Raw genomic sequence first — 8,321 nt, 5'->3', positions numbered from 1 at the left:
TTTCTGTTCCCCATGATCAAGTTTATCCTCCCTCGCTCTACTTCCTCACTTTCTTTTAGCCCCTGCAAATCAGAACAGATGTGAAAACCACATCCTGTATCAAGGACCCATGAACGAGAAGATAATGAGTTATTAGAAGAAATAGTGTAAATACCTGCTGAAGATGGCTTCACTTTGCCATCTTTGATATCTTGCAGATATTTTGGGCAGCTTCTCTTCCAGTGCCCTTTGTCATTGCAATAAAAGCAATCAACATCCTTTGGATCAGAAACATGGGGAATGGTAGTTTTGGGCTAAGCCTTTGGGCCATAACTAGATGATCCAGCTTGGACCTTGCCCTTCCAATTTTGCTTAGGAGGACCTTTCATCTTTTTCCCCTTTCCCTGTCCAATAGCCAAGACAAGGGCACTTGCAGGAGTAGAGGCTATACTTTTACCCTTCATCCCTGCTTCAGCTGTTAGCAACAAGTTGTGCAATTGGGCCAGTGTCTGCTCAGTGTTGTTCAAATGGTAAGTTAGGATAAACTGACCATAACAATCGGGCAATGAGTTCAAGACCATGTCAACGGCCAATTCCTCATCAAATTGGATGTTGAGCTTGACCAAACGCTCTATGTAGCGTTGCATTCTTTGCACATAACTAACAACCGACTCCCCTTCCTTCATCTTGCAAGCCATGAGTGACTTGACTACCTCAAACTTTTCTTGACGAGCTCGCTTATGGTATTTCTCCATAAGGTCCTTGTTCATCTCAAAGGGCCAGTAGTCCTCATAGTACCTCTGCAGTTCTGGGGACATGGTTGTAACCATGATGCATGCCACTTTGGTGGCATCGTCATAGTGCTTCTTGTAGGCAGCATATTCTTCGGGAGTGACCTTGGATTCATCAATTTCTTTGAGCTCCTTTTCAAGGACATACTCCTTGTCCTCAAAACGAAGCGCCATTTTGATGTTGCTCATCCAATCGTTATAGTTTGAGCCATCCATAACGACTTTGGAGCAAATTTTGAGCAAAGAGAAGTTGTGGTTGGAGGATGATGAAGCAGAAGTGTTTCCAGGAGTAGACATCTGAAAAGAAAGAAAGTTTTAGTTAGAATTCAAGATACCTCAATATAATAACCCAAAGATACAATATTAAGGTTAAGATCCAACTATGAAGATTTACAACTTAGAAATGGGATGCCGAGATCCAAGTGTAAATTTCATAAAGGTATGTGAATGACGATTCACCAATTCCACCATTAGACGAAATAAACGAAGTGAAATTCCTAATTACTTTTGAGATACATTGAACTATTCAATGACATGTTTTAATCTCGGATTATGCTCTTCTATTTGTGACTGGGATAGCGAGGATCACAAACAAGATGTGAATAACCATGCAAATGTGCTTGGTAACCTCATTATTTTTATCATTAACTATTGATGTGTCAGTAAACCACACACTCTCCATCAAAATGATAATTATGAGATACCCATTACTACTCTTTATTAGTGCCTATTAGTGTGCTGGTTAACCACATACGCTCCACTAACGACCAATAAAGCATAATGTGCAATTTCAGGGGTTAGCATACTTTTCACATTTTTCCTAAAGTAACTAGAGTTGGGATTTTGTAAAATAATGTTCTAGTACTTTCTTAATAACATTATACTTTTAATGAGATTTAGTTGTCCTATCAAATCCATTCTGCTAACGACCCTCCACTAATCAAGGAAGCAGTGGGTGAGAGTGGACACCCATTCAACTACCATTTTATAGGCAGTTTCCTTATACCCCCTTATAGACTAGCTTCGTGAATGAGGCATACTAGCGATTTGACTGACCATATTCTTATACATATATAATATTTAACTTTTAATTATAATACATATATAAGGTGTTTTTAAACTTTTTAAAACTTTAAGGTTTATATAAAATTTTCAAAAATTAAACCATTAATTTTTTAAATTTATAATAAACCAAACAACTAGATTTAATAATTATCTATTAATTAACTTTTAATTAATTTATTAAATATTGTAAGGATTATCTAATCAAATTAAACAATTAATTTAATCCTAATCCTTATCCCTCTAGATTTCGAAAATTAGGGTAAATGATAAGTTCCTTATTTTTCTCAATTATCCAATTAGGCAATAATTATCCAATAAGGACATAATTATCCAAAATAAGATAAAACCCTAAAATAAGAAGCAAATTTCGAAATTCAAGGGAGGATGCTAGGGTTTTTCAAAACCCTAACCCTAATTTCGATTAGGGTTCATGGAGGCTAGGGTTTTTCGAAAACCCTTCAAGCCAAAAACCCTAAAAACGAAAACTTGGCCATTTAGGGTTTAATAGCTATAAACCCTAATTTGCAATTCAACTATTATAACAATTCAATTTAAAACAAAGCCAATGGCTCTGATACCACTGATGGGTTTTAGGTAAAACAAATAAACTAGAAAAACAATTCCTAAGTTCACATGCAACCTACTTTGGATCTATGTTTTAACTATTGAACATATAACTTTGAATTGCAAAACAAGAACCCTAAGGAGAGAGGCTATTTTCGAAATTAACCAATTAGGGTTTAGAGTTACATACCTTTCAATTGTTATAGCAAACAATTGGTAATCCTTTGATCTTGATCTTCTTGGAAGCCTAGCACCATAATTGTAATGCCTCTAATGGAATCACACCCAAGAGCTAGCAAGAAGAAAACTTGTGAGGAGAGAGGCTAGGGTATGCAAAAATCAGCCTAGGGTTTCTTCAAAAGAAGGAGTGCCAATTTTGGGAGCCAGGAGGCTCCTTATATAGCTGAGGGATCTAGGGTTTAGGGGAAACCCTAATGTTCCTTTGCTTGGGGCCTAAGCTTATCCAAAGGCCTTATCCAAGCCCCTTGGACGAAATCATTAAGGTTTCCCCTATAGATTTCGTCCACCCCCTTCCAAGGAGGTTCTGGAACCTTCCACTCAACTATTAGATAATTGCAAACTAGTCCCTGCACTTTATAATCAACACAATTAACCCCAAAATTAATTCTAATTAATTTCTGGCTAACTGTTAATTAAATATTATGATTTCTAATTAATATATTAACCTTTTAACATATTAATAAATCATTTATATATTAATTTATTAATAATAAATCAATATCTCTCATTTCATAATTTCCTTATCCAGTTGCTAGGTTTGAGGGCAACCCAAAAGGACTGTGCTGCTATCAATTCAAGTACATACCAATTATAGTTATGGGCTTAGACACCTAATCCAACATGGTTCCGTTCTACCGTTAATCATTGGAATCACCTTTGTAAATGAGCCAAATCCATATAGTATTCTTTTCTTGTCATAACCACCAACAACATCATACAATATTTGGTCATCGTCAACTTCTTCACCTAAAGTTTCCAACTGTTCCCGTTTTTCTTTAAAATCCGCATATAAAATTATAAAAATTTAAAAATATATCAAAGTTATGAATAAATATGAAAGACTACAATACAAAACTTTACACTACAATGAATGTTACATTAATTTTTCGATCTTTTTCATATGCAAATGTTATTTCATCATGATTCTTCGTGTGTGTATACAAGAACAATTCACTATAAGGTGGATCATGTCCTAAACTTCATCCTCTACATAAATACCATCAAATGCAAAATATAAACATAAACATACAAATTCTGATGAACCATTAAAAAAAGTCACTAAATCAGAAGCAACCTTCAAATGAGAAATGGATCCAACATTATGGGTAGGTTGTGTATTCCATCAGTCACACCATTACGCCTATTGATATTATGGGTAGGTTGTGTATTCCATCAGTCACACCATTACGCCTATTGATCTTGTTTTGCTCAGATTTCTTCTTGAATTCTTATAAATTCCATTTTGCTACCCAAGAGTTCCACACTTCTATTGAAATATGAGCAGGTTTCTTGCCTTGGATTTTTTTTTTGTTACGCATGTTGAAGAGATATTGACCACAACTTAGTGTCATGTTATTTAACTAAAAATAACCAAAAAGAAGATAATGAAGAAGAAACGAACAAAAACCACACAATTATCTGGGTAATTCTAAAGAAAATACTATTCAGTACCTTGAATGTCATATGAATGAGGAAATTGATCTAAACACTAAATTACTTATAGATTAGGCATCATACTTACAATTTAGGCATCGTACTTACAATTTAGGCATTGTACTTATGTAGGAGGAAGAAAAGAGTCTTATGATATGTGGATGTAACAGTTTAGGAGGTAATAAAAAAGAACCAATCAAAATTGTTATATCATCATGTTTTTTGATAAACATTGCCTTGTGATCTGTGGATGTAACAGTTCAGGCGAAAGAAAAAAGCCTTATGATACGTGGATGTAATAGTTTAGGAGGTAGTGAAAAGAACCAATCAAAATTGTTATATGACAGATTTTGTTTTAGAAATTCCCATGGATTATAATAGATTTGAAACACTTTATTAAAATCTACATAAACATTGTAGTCTCTGTATTTACAAAACCAAGGTTTTAATTAATATATAGTTTAGTTAAAAACGTACACTAATAATGAGACCAATAGAGTCTCTTTTAGCCTACAATAACCAATTATCTAATAATTTGACATAATCAGAAAGAAAGAGGAGAAAATTACTTGTTAAAATATGCATCAAACAATGCTAAAAGTACCTAAATTAAAAAGCATGATGATGTAACAATTTTGATTGGTTCTTTTCACTACTTCCTAAACTGTTACATCCACGTATCATAAGGCTCTTTTCTTTCTCCTACATAATTACAATGCCTAAATTATAAGTACGATGCCTAATCTATAAGTAATTTAGTGTTTAGATCAATTTCCTCGTTTATATGACAGTCAAGGCACTTATTAGTCTTTTCTTTAGAATTACCCAAATTAATGTGTGGTTTTTGTCTGTTTTTTCTTCTTTATCTTCTTTTTGGTTATTTTTAGTTTAATAACTTGACACTAAGTTATTATCAATATTTATTCAACACGCGTAACAAAAAAAGAAACCCAACTGTCTAGAAACCTGCTTATATTTCACTAGAAGTGTGGAACTCCTAGGTAGCAAAATGGAATTCAGAAGAATTTAAGAAAAAATCTGAGCAAAACTAGATCTATAGGTGTAATGGTGTGGCTGATGGAATACCACAACCTACCCATAACGTTGGAACCGCTTCTCATTTGAAGGTTGCTTCTGATTTGGTAAGTTTTTTTTAATGTTTCATCAGAATTTGTATGTTTATGTTTATATTATACATTTGATGATATTTACGTAGAGAATGAGTTTAGGATGTGATCCACCACATAGTGAATTGTGTTTGTATACACACACACGAAGAATCATGATGGAGTAACATTTGCAAATGAAGAAGAACGAAAAATTCATGTAACATTCATTGTAGTGCAAAGTTTTATATTGTAGTCCTTCATGTTATTCATAATTTTGATATCTTTTTAAATTATTATAATTTTATAGGTGGAGTTTAAAGAAAAACGGGAACAATTGGAAGCTGTAGGTGAAGAAATTGACGGTGACCAAATATTTTATGATGTTATTGGTGGTCATGACAAGAAAAGAAGACTATATGGATTTGGCTCATTTGCAAAGGCGATTCTAGTGATTAACGGTACAACGGAACCATCTTATATTCCGGATAAAAATGATTAATTGGAACATTGAAGTAGCTTTTGAGGAAACAAAAAGAGCAAAACGAAGAATTGAAGAAAATAATGAAGGCTAAAAATGAACAACACAACACAAAATGTGAGCAGCTTGAACGACAACTACAATCGTCAATGACGGTTATTAACGCTTTTAAAGAACTACAAAAGTTGTAGATCATATAGTGTTGATTTATTTCTTGCAAAGTTTTTATTTTGAATTAGGTTAATTTTCATTTCCATGTAATAAATATTTCTTGTTTTATTTTATGGTGTAAATTTTATTTGATATTTTGTTATTTTTGTTTTTATATAGTCGTACAGAATAATTGGAAATTAATTTGTAAATTAATTATTCATCCGTAGCTATCTAGCTTTGCAACGAAAATATTTCTACAAAATTTGTTACAACAATCTATTGAAGATTTTACTAATCTTTGATTCTTGATTATCCATATCAATTTCAATTTCCAATATGCAAGGCGTTAGTATAAGAAGTTTGTTAAAATGATGGACACTATAAGATATGTACCATAAGTCATAATTCGTTCTCCTAATCTGATTTTATTTGTGTTATCACTTCTCCTAATTCCTAAAAGCGAAAGTTCTTGTATGGACACTTGCTTCGTTCTCCTAATCTGATTTATCATACAAACTACAGTCCTCACATAGCAAATTGTGAGTACTGTTCTTCTTGTCTTGGCTGAAAATCTGAATATGTGATAAAAGATAAATGAAATATGTGATTTAAGCTGATGAAAATCCGAAAATATGTGATTTATTTTATGATATTTCTTAATTTTTTGATTTCAAACTTTCAATTGATTTTAGGAATTGAGGATTTATTATTTTAATTTCTGATTTTTGAGGTAATTAATAAAGGTTCTTATAATTGATTGCAGACTCCAACACTTTAATGAGATATATGAGAAGATTGAAGATGGTAAGAGAAAACAGATTTCAGAATTAGAGAATATGAAGATTGATTTTTATAAAGAGTTGGAATTAGGAGTTATGATGAGAATATTATTGGGTAAACTATCTCCTTTTGACTAGTTAATTTAAAATTTTACGTTTGACTTACTATTGTATTATACTATCATAGTTGCAACTCCCTTTGCTTCTTAATTTTAAGGTATTAATTAGATTAATTTTTATAAAGAGTTGGAATTAGGAGATTATGATGAGATATGATCGATGTCTGTGTTTGGTTTAAGAATTTTACTTCCATGGTAACTTCATCGTTCAACTTTTCTATCCAAACTCTAATAGAGAATGTTTGTTTATTTAGTAAAATATACATAGAAGATGAAGAACAACGAATGCATAAACACTTTACAAGAAAAATATAGCAAAATAGAGATTGTGTTTGATGAAATGTGTGAGGGAGGAATAGAATCAGATTCCACGATACTTTCATTAGTTTATGGGTTTTTAAGCAATCAAGTTTGATGACATGGTTTAGGGCTTTACCTGGTATAGATATCCAAGTATCCAACAATGGCAACAAGAACAGCTAGAAGAGCAACTCGCGTTTTGATTCACCTTCTTTCTCTCTCGATCGTCTCTCTCTCGGATCTTTCTCTTTCTCTTTCTATGCGGTGTTTAAATGTTTTTGAGTTCGTATACCCTAAGTAAGGTTCATATTCTATTTATAGGGTAAGTCTGCTAAATCTCGTGGGTTTGTGTAGTGATTTGACGAAGAATGCAGAAAATCTGGTAGAGATATGCATGCTTTCGATTTAAATTGCACATTTACACTTCTACTCCCTTATCTTCCACTTGATTCAATATATCTCCAATTCCCTCTTAAGTTTTTCCAAATTTACATTTGTATTATTTTAATTAATTTAGTTTTTACTTTATGACATTTAGCACCCTCAAATTAACCAAATGTCAATTAAACCTCTATAATACCTTATGATATCATACTTGTTATAATTAAGGAAATTTAATTATATATAATTGATTACATGTAACATTATATCATTCTAAATATTAAAATATTTAGCCCAAATTCATTGATCGATGTTGCACTTATATTGTTGCATTGTTTTTATACATTTTGGTACTCATTATTCTTGTAACACCTTCATTACACAAAAATGTATTTTTCATACAAGGTAGGGTTATAAAACACCTTCAACAAATAGGATCCACCAATATGATTGAAACTACTTCGAGCTTGTATATTTACATTACAAAAGCATCTCCAATAGTTAACTTCATATATATATATATATATATATATATATATATATATATATATATATATATATATATATATATATAGGAGTAGGATCAAATGAGAACACTTAAAAGGTTGAGAACGCGAGAAAAGATCTGGACCATCTAATTTTTAAGATGTGTGGCTATAATTAATTGTTATTTTTCTAATTATTAATACATTTAAAAATTAAATTTCAAATTAAAGAAAATTATAAAGGGTATTAAGGTAAATAAACATTACCCTAATTTTGTAAACTCCTATAATTACTCTCTGCCTCTCTATTTCGTTGACCTAATTTCATACAACATACAATCGACACCTTCATCATCTTACCGTCTCATATCCATCATCTGCATCTTTGATTTTCGTAGCCCTAATCGTACCTGAAGTAGATTTCCAATTGGCCTCCTGCAACTC

Source organism: Lactuca virosa, chromosome 6 (genome assembly GCF_052849685.1).
Source record: "Lactuca virosa cultivar CGN04683 chromosome 6, Lactuca_virosa_CGN04683_v6, whole genome shotgun sequence".
Lineage (NCBI taxonomy): Eukaryota > Viridiplantae > Streptophyta > Magnoliopsida > Asterales > Asteraceae > Lactuca > Lactuca virosa.
The sequence above is the reverse complement of the archived record's forward strand: the minus strand, read 5'-3'. Positions refer to the sequence as shown.